An 18846-nucleotide genomic window follows, 5' to 3' on the forward strand; every position below is an offset into this window, starting at 1 on the left:
TCAAAGCAAAATTATTTTTTAAAATTGGGATTGTGCCTGATTTTCACATTGGAAAACTTTTGGTTAAAAAATTGACATTGTTATATTTTTAAATATAAAATTATTCTGCTGCCACCTTCAACAGTCTAGAATTTTGCACAGTTTATATCTAGATCTTGCACAATAAATTCATTATTCAAGAAGAACCCTGTCACGGATAAGCCTGATAAAACAGTAATTTTGTGTCTTTACGATTCATGAGTTTAGGAAAGTAAATGTGTAAAAGCCAAGTCAGTCTTTTGAAACATAGAAGAGCTTGCAATTACATAAGACTTGATCTTTTATTAACGAAAATATCCATTGACTTAAATTCAAAAGAACTGGTTAGCCTTTTTGTTCGTATGAAATCAGACACTACCATTTTTGCCTGGGATGACTTTTATTACCGTTTTCGAAAGTTTTAAATCATGCGAATCATCACTGCTGCCAATCTATCTAACTATTTCCAAGGCCATACCAAATTGATTAATAGTTCTTCGGAAAATTTTCAAAAAAAATAGGAGCGGGCGAGCGAAATTTTTATTTTATTTTTTTTTTTTCTCAATTTTGATTTTTTCAGAGGCGGGTAGATTTTACATGGAGCGAGCGGGCTTTTTTTATTTTTTTTTTCCCACCTTGAACCCTTGAGGAGGCGGTTATGATTATATATAAAGTTAACATTTCTTTAGAAATAACACAGAAATCAAACATTTACAGTGTGGGTAACACAGTATATAGCTTTTCTATGTGTTTTAAAGACTACATGAATGATTTTGCAAATAAATTCTTGCCAAAACTCACTGAATCACTTTATTTTTTTTTTATTTTGTAATTTTAATTACTAAGAAATGAGTGTCTTATTTTTAATTTTGATTTTTCTACATTAATCTGAAGACGTGCCTATTTAATGGCAAAGGATGAGGAACATTTAAGACAAAACAGGCACATGATTGTGTGGAATAACATTTCTTCTGAAACACAGTTAGATGGCTTTCACACATGAACAAATCTGTGCCCCTAGTGGAACTCCAACCCATAGAGGTGACAGGGGAAGTAATAAACCACTTGACCAGTGAGACCAAACGGAGTTGGGCATACAGATGCTTCAGCATTGCTCGAATCCCTTTGGAATAATTTCTTAACAGATCATGATCAGGCTAGGTTAAGCTTTTGTGGTAGAGATTCATTTCAGGCAAAATAATAACAGACGGACAAAGAATGATCCCAATATGGCCACCCTTAAAAGTGTTGTTTGTTGTGCTTTGACTGAACTTGAAATTTAGAGTTGGGAAAGTCTGTTTTTTTCAGTTTCTTTCGTTCAATCAATTTACAGCCAATTTTAAATATATATATCCTGGCGTCATGTGTACAAACAGGCAAAACTGGGGTTACAAAAGGACAGATTTTGTTTGAAATTTTTTTCATATCAACACTACTTATTTGAAAAGCTAAACAATTTTTAAATTGACTAAATGCGTTTTGATAGAATATCTGACTGCTGTACTAAAGAAGTTACGTTCAAAAAGATTTGGGCCGAGACAATGTGATAGGTCGGTCAGGATCTGTGAACAAATATTTTTTAAGATAGTAGTTGGCCTCAGCTTTGGGCTCTAGATCTAACATGCTGAATTAAACAACTGATAACAAATGGTTTGAAAACTTTATATCTGAACAATATTTCCAAATATTTTTAACTGCATCCCCGTGCACGTCTTACAAGTCGGGCTTCGTTCTTTTCACTGTATTGAACAAAAGTAGAATGTGCCTATTTCATTACCTACCGGCACATCGAAGGCCATGTGTGGCACTAACAAAGACACTCCAGATTTAAAACAAATAATGAACAACACCATAATTCCTGACTTTTTGAGTTTGGATCATCAGCTATATATATTACGGACGCATAAAATCCGATCAATATCAATTTGACGCATTAAAACTGCGATAAAACCTGTTTTGCCGTTATTATTCCGGACCGCGTAATCGAAAAAAAAATATTTTTTTCGGAGATTTTTATGTACGTGCGGGCGGGTAATTTTTATTTTTTTTTCTCGGGAATGAAATTATTGATGCGGTAGTTCCGACGAACGACATATGAATTTGGTATGGCCCAAACAACAAACATACACAAATAACTGTGATGGGAATTTCAATTCAAACAATCTAATTTTCTGATTTTTTTTCTCATTTGTTAGTCAGACCTTCATGAAAATAAGTGTATCCATCCAATCGTTTCAAACCAGAATGCAAGAAAAGAGAATGTCAATTATTATGGCGCCTTTCGTTCATGTGTCAGTGTATATTATATCGTTGAAATTAAATTTAGGTAGGTCAAAATACAACTTTATAGGAAGATTGTGCGTTCAATTTTTGTAGGACAGCTCCGAGTCCATTGTCTCATCAAAATTTATTTCAAAATCTTGCTTGAAAGTATATCAGCTGACTAAATGTTATATTTCTGAAATGTTAGAAAGACCACCATTGAATACTGCCAATAACATACTAAAGGGATAAACCTAGCAATTTGAGGGATACAATTATTATCATTATGTAAAATTTTGAGTGTGGAGATATTAACGTTACCAGCAAAATAGGTTAATTTAAGTTTGGAAGGAAGATATTTGAACATTCAAAACTATATACGTATAATAAGAGTTACATGTAAATAGACACACGTATGATAGAAACTTTCAACATAAGTGTTGTTAAATATACATATCTCTGTTATACCATCTTAGATTCTATGAATAAATCATTATGATCCTTCTGTTAGAGAAATATGTCCCGTCTTATTAATAAGTACACTTTGAATGTCACTATAACAAACCACCAAAACATGAACCCAATTATAAATATGTCGTAGTAAATTGGCTCAGGAAAAGACCATTTTTATCATGCCGACTTTTATGTTTCTTATGATAAATTTCAAAGAACCTAACGTATAAGTTTATTATTATGAATATTGCAGCACCGACTGTAAAAACATGCTTTTAAAAACAGCTGGTTTATTAAATAGCGTGAAAGAATAGAATATCTGCCTCTTACTTTTCAAACACAACAGTTGAACATCTAAAACATATCAATCTGGACAGCTACGGTATTATTTATAACTCCTTGCACTTTACCCGGCATGACATGTTGGATATCAGTTATCATTGTTACTTAAATGTTATTCCAATGTCGTACTGAGAATGAACGACATTACACAATAGAAGAGGCATGTCATCTGACAGCCGTATTCATCTTAGAGACAGACACGGTAAAAATCAAACATTCACTTTGATTCAATGTTGTGGTATTACGACATCCCATTTATCCGTATATACAGGATGACCTAGTTAAATTAATTTGGTAGACCAAAGAAGGAATATAAATTAGAAAAGGGTTGTCTATTGTGTATCATGTTTGACGTGTTTGGACTATTTGCTCCATCAAATGACTATAATTCAAGACCTCAAGTCTGCTTTATTATCCATGTTAAATAAAATCGTAGGGAAATTTGACAGAGATGGATATTGAAGTCCTCAAAGTATGGTGACCTTCCAAATGCTAAATTTTTCGCAATTCGCCAAACACAATAATAAGCAATGTTGTTCAGGTTTACAGTTACATAACAACAGAAACTCAAAGCATGTACTTTAAAATGATTCACTCAAAATTATATTCTAATTTATACATGTACATCACGTGTTTGAAATGCATAAAACCTTCAGTCCGGCAAGACTGATTAATGTAGAACTGTCCATTAGGAACATTCGAAAGAACCTAGAACACATTCTTCGAACGAATTTAAAATATCTGTGAATTACAGCTGCGTTATCATATTAATATGCCCCCGTAATATTTTGTAATAGGTTGCTTACAATGGCCTGTTTCTAAGGGCGTTATATCACAACGAGAAACAGAAAATGGATTAGAGTAAGTATCTTAGAATTTGCATTTTTATCAAGGAAGAATGTGATATGTAACGTAACGGACTCAAAGTAACAACATATCGTATTCTTGTCTGTTTTGTCTGATACTCAAATCAACAATGGTCTCTGTAATAACCAGAGAATGCTGAAATCACATAGGAAAAAAACGCAATCGAACGAATATTACCCGCGGTCGTTATTGGATAACTTCCAGAAGAAATAACATTGACAGAATTGCAAATATTTAATACCAATGTATGACTAACATTTATAGAGATTCGTTTTCAAAAAAATATTTCTTTCCAATTCATGTGATTCTTATGCTAGAGCAATATGCCATTTTTATAGTATTTTGAGGATTTTTTCTGTCTGTTTAGGCAAACTAATGCACCCCGCAACGATCTCTCTTCAGAATCCTTTTCTCATTACGTTTCCAAAATCAAATTATTTTAGATTCCTCATTCAATTAATTCTACATTAAAAGTACTACTTTTTTGTTATCAAATCAATCTTATTCACAAGTATGCTTCCAACATGTCTATGACATTAAAGACTCAGAAACTTCGAACAGTTCAAAATTGATATCGACTAAAGCCTGAAAGAGAAACATGTGCTCGTTAAGCAACGTGCAATTTAGTTTAATTATCTTTTAATGCTAAATTAGGAGTAAACCTCGGAAGTTACGCTTGATGTTTGTTTCCTATCTGACTTTATGCTTTGGAAGATTTCCCGATTTCCAATTTTTTGTCGGTAGCTAAGCTACGTAACAATGTTTCAAGATTTCCTTTCTAGACTGAGCGTCCTGCGTGCAATTAAATCTTAATTCTATTTCAAAACGTATTGGAAGTATTTCACTCAAGATAGCCAAATTTCATACGCAGTTGCCTCACTTAAAATTTGATCAACATTCCAATGTAACCTATTACCCTGGGAAAGTTGTGTATATGAATGCAACAGCGGTATTAAGCTTCACAAGGAGACGCATTTGGATTGATAACATTTGTTTGTATTACTTATTAGCCTCTTTCTTAAGATCTTTAAAGTTTGTAAGTTATTGAAATTAAAATTTCCGTCTACCGTCTAGATTATCTCACTGTTGTATCGTTTATTTCAAGCATGCATCCTTTTATTGCAGAAATTATGATTCAATATAGAAGTTTTGTACTTTCAAAGTTTGTTGAGAATATAGTCATTAAGTTTGCTTTCTCTGAATAGTCCATCAAATAATGTGTAGGTTCCGATCAGTTGACCATCTATCTTTATTTTTTGTTTAAAACGGATCTCACTTACTTCTGAGACCTCTGTAATTTTTTATCTGTTTTGGCCTTAACAATACATCTTTAACTTGATCATATGTTTCCTCGCACTGACTAAAATGTTAACGAATATGGGCTACACTGACAACAAGGATACATTTATACCTTACGTGAAGCTAAAATCGAAAATTGTGGTAAGATGATTAAGTGCCTGACGTAAACAAATTCAAGCAAGGGTAAAATATTGAAGAGTTTGAATTGCGAACTGATGCCACAGATCAAGGAATCTGCAATGGCAGTACGAATATGACACCGGCTTGGAAAATATAATTCATATTGTATGAAGTTCCTACAAAAGTCTTTTTCAATTTTGTCAACAATAAACAGTTTCTCTACTTTCATTGGCAGTCGTAATATGTCTGGCAACCCTTTCATGATGACCGTTTAGTTTTCTTTACATATAGATGAGAATGTGCAGAAAAACCTATATTTATCATGTCATTGAAACAACGGTGCATTTTACAATTTGTCGAATAAAATTAAATGGTTTTGGACAGCCTTTAGCAGAAAGATACTACAAAACGGAACGACCAAGCTGGCTGCAAGCTCTGTTTAGAATTCAGGCGGCACTAGGAGACGGTTAGCGGTGCTGTACACTTCTTTTATCTCTCTTGAACGACTCTGTCAAACGAATTCTGCCAAAACGTTGGAAATATTTGCAGATTGCGTAGACATCAGTGTGATTTTAGAGTTTCGAAAATCTACATGTTAACATGTTTTTCTTTCTAATATTACGGATCTTAAAAATTGTAAGTTATTTGTTTATAAATTTAATTTTTTTTATGATCACATGAATACAGTTTCCTTTTATATAGCGTTCTACTTAACTCTCTCATTTAAACAACCTATTGAATAACAAATTGTCTGTTCGTTGTGTGCGTACAGCAAAAGGAATGGCGCCAAAGTTACGACAACGCTGCTTAGTGATAACGTGCCGCTGTTTTGACGACGTAGGCGTATAGTCAGGGAAAACGTTCCTTAGATGATGTTGCAGTTGTTCCGTCTGGTGAACAGAATGGCCAGGAAGTTCATTTTAATGTTAATCAACAAAATGTTTGCATATTGCAATATAACCTTGTTAACTGCGGTTCGTGGATTTGCCGGTCCTATTCTGTCGTTCATTTCGCATGAACTCTGAAATCTTTTTCAGTAATTCCTGTACATGACTGAACATTAATAGTGCTACACAATAAGAATAAACAAAGTCTACTCTATACAACTGAAAGTCACAGCCATATTGATCCTAAAAAGGGATGGTACACATCAAACAGTCTGATTAGCTTTATTTCGTTACCTTATTGTTTCTCATGCAAACATTTTGTGTACATAAAATATCTGTACACCAAACCAATTCTGTGGCTATAAATTACAGCGGGTTCATTGGTTGTTTACTGAAATGAAGCAGGTTTTAGAGGAACTGTCCAATCGAATAAATATAATTCAAGACAAGTTGGCTGCTCTATTCTTTATACTGAATAGAACCAAAGAGATGATTTTATTGTCGTCTGCAACAATCCGTATTATGTTGTATGTTTTCATCCTAACATATCCATAAAACACAAATACAGACACAAGAACTGTCTATGTATAGGGAATATCAGATTTAAAAAATCCAATTTTATAGCCGCTTCTATTTTTTCTGTTTGTAGGACATGCAAAATATCAATATAAGTGTTGGGAATCCGCAAGTCGATTAAATTTGGTAATAAATCATGTGTAGTTATTCCGTAAAAATATTATATTTTTTCAATCTAATTCTTGTTAGATTTTATCAAGAGACTATGAACTACATAAAGTGTGTTAATGATATATATATATATATAAAACATTTCATATATTAAAACCTTGAATGCAAAGTAAAGTTAGGATGAGTGTTAGGAATTTCATATTTACAAATGTGGAAAGGATGGTGCTTGTTGCACCTGAAGTGACAAGATGAAATGTTTATGTTATTATTATTATATACCACATTTATGACTGCTTGTTTTAATTGTCCATATTTTAGATGAATCTACGAAGTCTATCGTCTACACATTCTTGTGAGGCTGTTTGATAGGGACGCGGCTATATCTATTGGGTCTTAATCCCATATATAGTGTTTATAATATTAAAAAAGAATAAAGAATATTTAAAAGCGTGTGCAACTTTGTGTATGGCATGTTTAAAAGTTATTCAAAGTGTTATTTATGCAAACCTGCGTTAAGCAGCCAGCCAAGGGGGCGACACAACTTTGCTGTTTAATATAAGTGGCTGCTAAGGCCAAGTTGAAATAGAAACTAAAAGTCACTTTGAATAGTTAGCTGACAGGCTGCCTAAGGTAAGTGACTGATTAATACATGTTGCCACTAAGGCAGGTCCAACTGTATATTTTAAAACAATCTTTTAAAAGTTTGTTTATCAACTAACATTCTGCCTGACTTTATTATAACTTTCTCTGGTTGTAAATAACTTGTAAAAGACAAGTAGTCAACCATGTTATCCATCATAGTTTCTTTAAGTCATACATTCAAAGAAAACCATGGTAAATTATACTAAAAAGAAGGGTTTGCTGAAATATGATGTTGTTAATGCATATTTCATTATAAGTATCAACTTGAGACATGTGCATGATACGTCCAGATCCGTTACAATTTAAGAGCACTTACACATTAAGAGAAATTAGTATGAAAATTATAGAAGATAAATTTGAAACTATGATAGTTAAACATACAAAAATACTGAAGTTCACGTACAATACCTTTAGTACAACCAGACATCTATTTTCATTCATTCAAGTGACGTGTTTGTAGATATCTAGAAATACCATGCATTTCAACAAGTTCTACATTTTAATTTATGTTTATGTATTTGTTGCCGACATCTCAAGTTACTGTATGATACGAAATGTTTATATGTTTCCTTATCTTCCTTTTCTTACTAAACAAAATACAATACAAGGCTGTCAATTGCAAACAATCTAAATGTCTGGTGTCATCTCCGTTTAGATAGACTACCGTATCAATTTTAAGCTAAGGTATCCACTTCCTTTATCGACAAGAACATAAAAACTTAACACAGATTAGTCTGAAGAACTTAAGTGTGGGTATAATTAATAGCAGGATTGCCTCTTAGAAAAATGTTTGCAACATTTCAGAAACAGTCCAATCAAATGAACATTATCCAATAATATCGGGATCGTATCATTTTAAATCAAGCCCCATAGAGGCCAAGTGCACTGCATTTATTCTTGCGATTTGTTAATATGTCATCGTCCTTTGTTCTATTTTCAAACAAATAACAAGATTGTATGTAAATGAAAAGGCCAATATCAAACAATTATGCATCCTGGTGTTCTTTCAATTTTCTCGACTTTCATGCAAATTATTTCTATTACTCCAAACGAAGAAAATGCTGTAGGATAAACGTAAAGGAAATGTCAATTTTGAACAATCTTTTCTCTCGTGTCTTTTGATCTGTCAAACAAAGGTAATTACTGTAAGGCTACTGTTGTTGTTCCTTATTATAGAACACACATGCCAAAATAGAATTTATGTAGCCTGACATACAACATGCAATTAATGGGAGACACTGGTTCTTCGTTAGAGTTGTGTATTATATTTTACCTAGGCAAACTGCAGACAGAAGAAATTTCATACAAGAAGAAGAAAATTATTATCTCGCTCATTAGTGTTCTTCTGCATATTGTATTTTACGCAAGGAAAATCCAGACAAAATAAATTTTGTAATATACAAACGTGTCTGGTCAATCATTTAGAAAACACAAAGTATATTGATGTGATAAGACTAAAGTATTGAAATATTTAACAGTTACAGATTATTTACAACACTTGTTTTATTAGTAATACATAATTAAAAGAAAATCAAGGCATCTTGTGATTAAGAAAAGTATAATTGTAAAGGAAAACATGTTTATCAACTTCATATTGCAAGAAAACTGTTGTAGAATGACAATAAACAAACTTTGTCTGCGATTAAGTGGTTTATAAATGACAGCTTTTCAATCAACCTGTCATTGCTAGTTTCATGGATTCATCAATACCAAGAGCAATAGTGTTTACAGACTAAGGAACTAAGGAGCTGGTTGCTGAAATATAGGTATGAATTTATCTACAATCGGTGAATTTCTTAGAAGAGCTAGCAATTACATAAGGCTTGTTCCTTTGATAACGAATATATCCATTAACTTAAATTCAGAAGAACTGGTCAGCATTTTAGTTCGTATGAAATCAAACACTACTATATTTGCCTGGGATAACTTTAATTGCCGTTTTCGAAAGTTTTAAATCATGCGAAACATCACTGTTGCCAATCTATCTAATATTTTCAAACGTAAACATACACAAATAATTGTGATTGGAATTTCAATTCAAACAATCTAATTTTCTGATGTATTTCTCATTTGTTAGTCAGACCTTCATGAAGAAAGTGTATCCATCCAATCAATTCAATCCAGAATGCACGAAAAGAGAATGTCAGTTATTATGGCACCTTTCGTTTATGTGTCTGTTTATAGTATACCCATGAAATTAGATTTAGGTAGGTCAAAATACAACTTTATAGGAAGATTGTGCGGTCAGTATTTTTTGGAGAGCTCGGAGACCATAGTCTTATCCCTAAAGTCAATACAAAAATTGTTTTCAAAATCCTGCTTGAAAATAATCAGCTGATTACATGAAATATTTCAGAAATGATAGAAATACTGCCATTAAAAACTGCCAATAATATACTAACGGAATTTAACACAGAAAAAAATAGCAATTTGAGGGATATAATTACTACCATTATGAAACTTTGTAAGTGTGGAGATATTTATATTACCAGCAAAACATGTTATTTTAAGTTTAGAAACTTTCCAAGTGTTGTGAAATGTACATTTCTCTGTTATACCATCTCTTAGATCCTAGCAGTAGATCATTGTGCTCCTTTTGTTAAAGATATATGTCCGGTCTTGTAAATAGGTACGATCGATTAATGGAATGTCACTATAACAAACCACCAAAACATGAACCCAATTATAAACGTTTCGTAGTAAATTGACTCAGAAAGAGACCGGTTTTATCATGCCGACTTTTATATTTCTTATGATCAAATTCCAAAGAACCTAACGTATAAGCTTATTATTATGAATATTGCAACACCGGCTGTAAAACATGTTCTTTTAAAAACATCTGATTTATTATATAGCATGAAAGAATACCTGTCTCTTACTTTTCAAACTCAACAGTTGAACATCTAAAACATATTAATCTGGACAGCTACGATATCATTTATAACTTCTTGTACTTCACCTGGCATGACATGTTGGATATCAGTTATCATTGTTACTTAAATGTTATTCCAATGTCATATTGAGAAAGAACGACATTACTCAATAGAAGAGACAATGTCATCTGATATATGTAACAGCCGTATTGATCTTAGACAGGGACGGTAAAAATCAAAAATTCTCATTGACTCAATTTTGTGATATTACGACATCCTATTTATCCGTATATGCATGGTGACCTAGTTAAATCAATTTGGTAGACAAAAGAAGGAATATTTTTAGAAAAGGATTGTCTATTGTATATCATGTCTGACGTGTTTGGACTATTTGCTCCATCAAATGACTATAATTCAAGACCTCGTGTCTGCTTTATTGTCCATATTAAATAAAATCTTAGGGAAATTTGACAGAGATGGAATTTATTGAAGTCCTCAAAGTATGGCGTCCTTCCAAATGCTTAGTTTTCAGCCATTTGCCAAACACACTGATAAGCAAGGCTGCTGTAGTTTACAACTGGTTATGGAACAACAGACACTTAAAACATGTTCTTTAAAATGATTCATCCTAATTATTTTGGTGCGAAGTTAATTTCATAAGTATTCTTTCGTGTGGCGGCTGTAAAATGTCTCCCCGTACTTGAATTCAGTGTTGTTATATTTTCTGGTCCTTTGGGATCATGGAGTCCATTCAACATATGTGTAATAGAGTTCCACTTAAGCCGGTGCTAGGGGGCGTGAGAGGGGTTGCACATTTCATTACCTCTCATGAACAGACTCAGTCAAACCGTCTGCTATTATTCTCCTGGTTGCATTCTTTGCTTCCAAAGGATCTTTTTACAGATTTTATTTCTTAATATGTACACTGACAAAATCAAAATAAGATGGTGTCATTAAATGTAATGATTTATACGTGTACGTTACATGTTCGAATATGCATAAAACGTTTAGTGTGGCAAGACTGATAAATGTAGAACTGTCCATCAGCAACATTCGTGACAAATACAAGCAATACATATACATATTTTTTCATAATTCTAACCTAGAACTTATTTGTTCAAATGAAGTTAAAAAATCTGTGAATTACAGATGCGTTAACATATTGATATTATATGCCCCCGAATATTCTGTAATGGGTTGTTTACAACGACCTGTTTCTTAGAGCGATATATCACATCGAGAAAGGGGAGATGCATTTAAATAAATATATAGGAATTCACATTTTTATCAAGGAAGCATGTTAAATGTAAGGTAACGGACACATAGTAACAAAATGTTGCATTCTTGTCTGTTTTGCCGTAAATGAAATTCAAATGTCATTGAACAACGGTCTCTGTAATAACCAGAGAATGATGATATCACATAGGAAAAAACGCAATCGAACGAATACGTGGTCGTTATTGGATCACTTCAAGAAGAAATAGCATTTACGAAATTGTAAATTTAAAAGGGGAATTAGCAACATTTGAGAAACATTTCTTATTAGAAAGAACTAGGTGAAAAATTAACACTAACGTGAAAAGTATCAAAATCGGACTACAAGCAAAAAAGATGAAGTCATTTGAATATCATCTATGTACTCATATGGCAGCCATTTTGGGCACAGTGACATCATCACTCTTTCCTTATATGGGCATTACCATATATGGAAATCAGTGAATAAAACGAGTTGCGTGGGCCATAATATATATGTAGTATGTGTGTAAAAGTGTATTCCTTAAATTTAAGCTCTATGTTTAATTGTATTTGACGTAATGTTGCCATAAATACAGTATTTGGTAATGCCCATATAAGGAAAGGAACATGACGTCACTTCGCCCAAAATGGCTGCAGTTTAATTAATTGGTATAATTAAATTGCCATTTCCTTTTTGTTTATAGTTCGGTTTCCGTAATGTTTTCGCCTAATTTTAGTATTCATTAAATTCTTTCTAAATATATACATTGTCAAATGTTGAATATTCCCCTTTAAATAAAATGTATTGATTTTAACATTTGCAGAGATTCGTTATTTTTTAAAGTACATATATTCCTTTCTAATATAATGCTAGAGTATTATGCCAGTTTTATTAGTATTTTGAAGACAGATTTTTTTTCTGACGCAAAAAAAGCCAACAAAATATGTTTAGGCAAACTAATGCACACCGCAACGATTTTTTTCAGAATCCTTTGCTCATTACGTTTCCAAAAGCAAATTATACTAGATTCCTCATTCAAGTAAATCTATGTTTAAAAGTACAACATTTTGTTAACATAGTCAATCTTATTCACAAAATATGCTTCCAGCACGTCTAGGACACTAAAGAAGCAGAAACTTCGAACAGTTTAAAATTGACATCGACTGAAGCCTTAAAGAGAAATATGTGCTCGTAAAGCAACGTGCAATTTAGTTTGATTATCTTTTTATGCTAAATTTGGAGTAAACCTCGGAATTACGCTTGATATTTATTACATACCTGATTTTATGTTTTGGAAGATTTCCCGATTTTCAATTTTTATCGGTAGCTAGTTTACGTAACAATGTTTTACTAGACTGAAATTTCCTGTATGTAATTAAATCTTAATTTCATTTCAACACGCATTAAATGAAATTGAAAAATAATTTATTGAAGATAACAAAATTAATTTCGTAGGCAGTTGCCTCGAGTAAAATATTATCGCAATAGCATATTAACATTCAAAAAATGTAATAAATTGTAAAAAGAAATAGTGCAGCAATGTACAGGAAATATGCTTACAACTTTAAACACGTTTTAAACTCTATGGTAACATGTGACCCTGGCAACGTTGAGTTTATAAATTAGACAATTGTAATTAGCTTCAGGAAAGGAGGAGCGTTTGGATAGTTTATATTACTTATTAGCCTCTTTCTAAAGATATCTAAAGTTTATTTAAATTATTGAAATTTAAAATTTCCTTCTACAACTGATTATCAGGTGTCTCTTTTACTTTAATCACACAACATTAAACTGTAGAAAATTTGACTCAATGCAGAAGTATTGTACTTTCAAAGTTTATTGAGAATATCGTTATGATGTTTGCTTTCATCATATCCATCAAATAATATGTAGGTTCCGATCAGTCTATCTTTTTTTGTTTATAACGATTCTCATTACCCATGATACCACTGTAGCTTTCCAATCTCTTTTGGATTTAGCAATTTACGTTTAACTTGATCATTACTTTATTCGCATTAACTAACATATTCACGAGTAGGGACTGTAACGAAAACAAGAACACACAAACCTTATGTGTGACTCTGGTGAGTGGTACGAAAACAAAACATGAAGTCCGTACAAAAAAAACCTTCAAAAGCAAGCTTATCTTGAAAATTGTGGTAAAACCAATTTTGGATGACTAAGTGCCTGTCGTAACCAAGCGAGAGTAAAATATTGAAAAATCTGAATTGTGGGTCTATGCCACAGGTCAAGGAATCTGCGACGGCAATATCATTCATATTGTATGAGGTTTCTACAAAAGTATTTTTGTCAGAATATAAACAGTTTCTCTACTTCCGATATCAGTCGTAATATATCTGACAATTGTATGATGATCGTATGCTTTCCAAACAGACGGGAATGTGCAAAATTAGCTGTATTTATCATGCCATTGAAACAAAGGAAGGTGTATTTTACAGTTGTTTCAGATGAGATTAAATGGTTTTGGACAGCCTTATGCAAATAGATACTACAGAACGGAACGACCAAACTGACTGCACAATATACTCCAGTAGCTCTATATAGAATTCAGGCGGTGCTAGGAGACGGTAAAAGATATTGGGCACTTCATTTAACCCTCATGAACGTATTGAATAAAACCGAATCTGCTATTGAATTTGAATGTTTGGCACATTGCTTAAATGTCAGCATGAATTCAGTTTTTACTAATAACCTACATGTTAACAATATGTGTTTTCTAATATTACTGATCTTAAATATTGTAAATTATTCATTTATAAATTTAGAGATTTTGTGATTACATGACTTAACTACTCTCATTAAACACCATATTACTAGCAAAATTCTCTTTAGTTATTATCACCTGCATAACGCTACTGTGATATCATTGTTAAAATGTTACTGAAAACTGAATATTACTGTAAACCAAGGAATTATGTTCAAATGACTTATATTGTTTCTTACTTACATGTATAAGTTTTTTTGTTGTAACGCATTTTCAACATATTCATTATGTAACGGGCATAACTACATTTTCCGATTCTGTACATAACTGTTTTCGCAAGTAACTGCCAACCCCTGATCAGAGTTGAGACTAATGATGTTAGACACATGTCGTAATTTATAAAAGCACGTAGAACATACGCTCCAACCCAGGAATCGATATACAAAGACCCCGCTCCGTAGTACATTGCTCTTCTACTGAGCTAACGGGGCTTGTGTATAATATGAAAAGCATTTATGAAAATAACTTCGTGTTGACTTTAGACAACATGTTATATTGTAATTCTTGTACAAGAACATTAACATCGCTACACAACAAAATAAAAAAATCTGCTTTCTACAACAGAAAGTCACAGCCATATTGATCATAAAAAGGTATAGGACACACTGTCGGATAAGCCAGATTTTGTGACTTCACGGGTTCACATTGAAACATTATATCTGTACACCATGTCAAATTCAGTCTGTGTGGGATGGGAACGTTTGTTGGTTTACTAAAATAAAGAGAAACTGTCTAATCCAATAAGTATAGTTCAAGACAATTTGGCTACTCTGTATTTCATATTGAATCAAACCAAAGGAGATTTGACAGATGATTTTATTGTCGTCTTCAACAATTCGTATTATGTTTGTCTGTTTTCATCCTAACAACACAAGTACATACACTAGAACTGTGTATAAAAAGGGAATATCAGATTTAAACGTTCCAATTTTATAGCTGTTTCTATTTCTAGGACTGTTATTCAAAATTTAAGTGTCCAGAATCGGCAAGTCGGTATACAAAATGTTAATCGCTTAATCGCGATTGAATTTGATTATACATCATATGTAGTTATTCCGTGAAAATGTTATATTTTTTTCCATCTAATGCTGATAAGATTTTATCAAAAGACAATATATGAACTAATAAAACTGCGTTAATGCTGTTATATGAAACATTTCTAATGAAAAGCGAACTTCAAAGTAAAGTTGGGTTGAGTGTAAGGAATCTCATTTTACAATTGCGGAAGTGTTGGGGCTTCACGCACTTTTAGTTTATGATTTATATAGTATAGGTGATGTAATATTTGATTTGAGACGAGTAAACTTTGAAACGAAGCTTACTGGTATCAGGCCGAACTTTGTAACCTACCTCGCTTTTAATACCAATTGTAATATCAGATCATATCATATATTCAACGTCAGTTTTGTTAGCGGACAGTTTGGAAGTCTTCTTTCTGAACCCAAACTTACACATTATCAACTGGTTTTTTACGTACGTAATTGATGATATGCATGGTACACGTTGACCTGTCTATTTTACATTTTAAGTCAACTAAAACAGGTAATTAATGACAACTTTGTTCAGCAAGCGGTAACGCATTTCTAAATTACGCTTTCTTATGTTTATCAACTAACTTACAGCATGAATTTACTATAACTTTGTCAGGTTGTTAATAGCTTGTAGAAGACAAGTTGTCAATCATGCTCTCCCTGCTAGTTTCTTTAATTCATACAGTCAACGAAAACCATGATATTTTAGAATAAATAGACGGTTTGCTGAAATATGCTGTTGTTGTTAATGTATTCTTACTAAACAGTATCAACTTGAGACATGTGCATGATAGACACAGATCCGTTTCATTTAAGAGCACTTACACACTAGGAAAAATTAATATCAAAATCAAAGAAGATAAATTTGAAACCATGATAGTTAAACATACAAAAGTACTGAAGTTCACCTACAGTACCGTTAGTACAATCAGCCACATATTTTCATTCATACAAGTGACGTGTTTGTAGTGTACTATAAATATCATGTATTTCAACAAGTTGTACATTTTAATTTTTATTTATGTATTTCCGACATTTCAAGTTACTGTATCATACGGGATGTTAATGTGTCTTCTTTTCTTCCTGCTGTTATGAAACAAAATATCATACCAGGTTGTCAGTTGCAAACAATCTAAATGTCTGTTGTCATCTCCGTTTAGATAGACCATCGTAAAAAGCTAAGGTATCCTTTAAGGAGGTAGGTTACCTTGTTACAAGGGTAAATTCAAATTAGTTGAACCGCAGCATTCTTTTGTATTTCGTGTAATATGAAGTTTTAACTGCTACAATCTCAATTTCGTTTGTCTCTCTGTCCCTTCAAGTTAAATTTTTATCCAGGTTTGAAGAACATGACCCTCCAAAGGTATTTCATATTGAAAGAAGAAGGAAAATACGGATATTTAACACTTTTCAGTGTATTCTAGTTTCATCGATATCCGTAGAAGTCTGCATAATTGATAATTTTACTAATATGCACGTTAGCTTTCTAATATAAGCTTAAAATGTATATGTCGCGGGGCTCGTGTTTCCATGGTAACGCATTTTCTTTCATTTTTTTTAAACAACTATGTATAAAAATAGGGGTTTTCGACGGCCTCAGTGCCATTCTGTTAATGACCAACATGGAATATTTGGGTAATATTATTAGCAAAATACTAAGCACTTTACATGGTACCCTATTTTTCTTAAAGTTTAAAGTAACCATGGCAACAGAGATGTGTAAAATAGCTTATATCTTGCTTTTTGTCCTAATTTTTTATAAAAAGTATTGAATAAGATTATCTTTCTAGTTGATGTAGCTTTAAAACATATTATTTCTAACGTAAGTTATATTTTCGTGTTATTTGCATTTATTCAAACAAATTTCACAGCTTAGAATACTTACAGCCGTACCCCTCGTCTGGAATTTTTCATGGAAAAATCGTTCAGCATGCTGCTTTTATTCTCATGGATATTGTTGAAATGAAAATAAAAAGCCGAAGCTGTGTTTCTTAAATAGACCAGTGTTAACGCTTTTAAATTTTACATTTAGATACATAGGTCACGGGCTTCGTTTCCATGGTAACATCAATTAAATTCAAGAAACCACAATTTTCTACTGAAATTGCAACAATTTTAGATCTTAGTTTTAGTACATAAGTAACAAATTATCAACGGAACCTGAAAAATAGGTATTAGAAATCAAACTGCTAGATTTTTATTTGAAAATGGCCGTAACAAGTAACCTTTCACCCAACTATATTCCAAATAACATTGCTTATCATCATCCATTTTCTTACATTCCGCATAACATTTCAATATATCTACATAAAAGAAGCAAAATATTGATTATTATTCAGAGCAAAAGACTCATAAAAAATATTTCAGCAAATAATGGTTATTTGAAAATAGTTAAAATAAAGAAAATGCACAGAATTACGTACTTTCAAGATAAAAGCTATTAATTTTGCGCGGTAACTGACACGTAACGTCATGACGTCAATGACGTCATTTTAAGGCAACATTGTTTTGAAGCGTTTCTGCGGCAATTTATTCATTATTTCTGCATTATTAAACCATAAAGCATCAGATCGAAGACAGGTTCATGATTAATTTTCAGAAGAACGAATATACAGACACATTTAGTTTGTCGTAAACGCCGTCGTAAATCGTCACGTTAGCTTCCGGTTGGACATGCGCACATACAAATATGAAGGTAACCTACCTCCTTAAATACTATTCAAGACAAGAGTATAAACACTTAACGCAGATTAGTCTGAAGAAGATAAAAGTGGGTTTAAATTTTAGCAGGATTTGCTTTTGTATTAGGAAAATGTTTGAAACATTTTATAAAAGTCCAATCAAATAATCATTATTCAATACAAAAGGGATGATCTATTGTTATTCATGTCAATTTAAATCAAACCAACCACGTAGAGGCCAAATGCAGTGCATTGGTTCTTTAATTACAAATTACAAGAGTGTATGAAAGTGTAAAATCAATTTCAAACAAATGTATATCGTGGTGTTCTTTCAATTTTCTCGACTTTCATGCAAATTGTTAATATAACTCCAAACAAAGAAAATGCTGTAGGATATACGTAAAGGAAATGTCAATTTCAAACAAACGTTTTTCTCGTGCCTTTACATCTGTCCAACAAAGGTAACTTAGAGTAAGGCTAGTGCTTTTGTTTTTCATTATACAATACACAGACCTGAAAACAGAAGTTCTGTATCCTGAAATACAACATGAAAAGTAATGGGAGACACTGGTACATTGTACAAAAAAAAAACAAAGAAAAATATCAAACAGGGAATGCCACGCACCAAAAGCGCAGCCTCCTCAAAACGAGCCCCCCAGTTT

Source organism: Mercenaria mercenaria, chromosome 14 (assembly GCF_021730395.1).
Source record: "Mercenaria mercenaria strain notata chromosome 14, MADL_Memer_1, whole genome shotgun sequence".
In the NCBI taxonomy this organism is placed as follows: Eukaryota; Metazoa; Mollusca; class Bivalvia; order Venerida; family Veneridae; genus Mercenaria; species Mercenaria mercenaria.